We start from the raw sequence: 1,270 nt of genomic DNA, 5'->3' as shown, positions 1-1,270 counted from the left end.
CTTTAATTTAAATATAAATAGCCACAGGTGTCTAGTGGTTACTGTATTTGACAGCGCAACTCTACATCAAAGCTGGGTGGTCCCCAAGTCCAGTTCTAGTTCACAGGAAGGGAAAGAGTGTTATCAGGGCAAGGGACTCATCTGTTAAGTTGGAGAGGACCCAGAAGTTGTATACATTACTTTGGTTAAGTCCTACTGAGCCATACTTAATCAACTGGTCATATCTAGTTGCAAGGACAGTGAGGAAGTACAGTTTCTGGGTAGGGGGCCATGGGCCCAGCTACAATTCTATTACTGTGGCCAAGTGATGGGCAGATTTTAGTGGACATCTAAAAGTCTCAGCCACAGCATCTCAGCTTTGCAACTCTTAACTGTGGGACTGTGGGCACGTTAATTTTCCTAAGCCTCGGTAATAATAATGGTCACTACTCCATAAGGTTATTGGGAGGGTCACAGTGAGACAATGCTGTAAAGCCCTCTGGGCACATAGTATTGAGTCAGTGTTGGGCATTGTTACTGTAGCAGTTTGTCCCTGCCAGTGTCAGCCTTCCATAATGCTTACTGAGCGTTGCAGCCCTTCCTGTTCTGAACGTGGCTCACCTACGGTAAGAAAAGCTCTAAGAAATGAGGGCTCTTCCAAACACACAGAAGGGGAACACCGTAAATAGAGACATGTCTGCACATCGGATGTTGAGCTTGGTTAATGAGTTGGCTTCTGAGAAAAAGGTTCATTCTGATGTGCTGGCAATCCCAGCTTTCTCAGCCTGAGACATGCTCACTGAGATTACTAATGTCACCGTGAAGGACCTCTTTGGAGACTTTGGAGAGCTTTTACCCAAGACAGACATGTCCCTTTCGCTCCCTACTCCTTGATAAAGTCTAGTACAGAGAACGGAGAAAGACATGTTTTTAAAAAGATGTCTGTGCCCATCACAGTGTTTTCTTGACGAGCTGATAATGAGCACTTCTCTACCTTGTTAGGGAAGATACACAGAGACTGACCAGGACACTGCAGGGCAGTGAGAGTTATCGAAATCGTCTGTCCTCATCTCAGGGATGTCACACCAGAGTGTCATGAAGCAGAGATCATGGTTTGGCTTTTTCAATTACACAAGTAGATATAATGAATTCACTGAAAACTCTCAAAGTGTCTTAAAGAAATGCATCATTTCAGAATCAACAACTGTGAAACTGTATTTCAAAACAATGGGCGGTAGTATTTATTTGCCTTAGCTGCTAAAAGAAACTTTGTGCCTTCGGTAATAAATAG

Source organism: Equus przewalskii, chromosome 14 (genome assembly GCF_037783145.1).
Source record: "Equus przewalskii isolate Varuska chromosome 14, EquPr2, whole genome shotgun sequence".
Classification (NCBI taxonomy): Eukaryota; Metazoa; Chordata; class Mammalia; order Perissodactyla; family Equidae; genus Equus; species Equus przewalskii.
Note: the sequence above shows the minus strand (reverse complement) of the source record.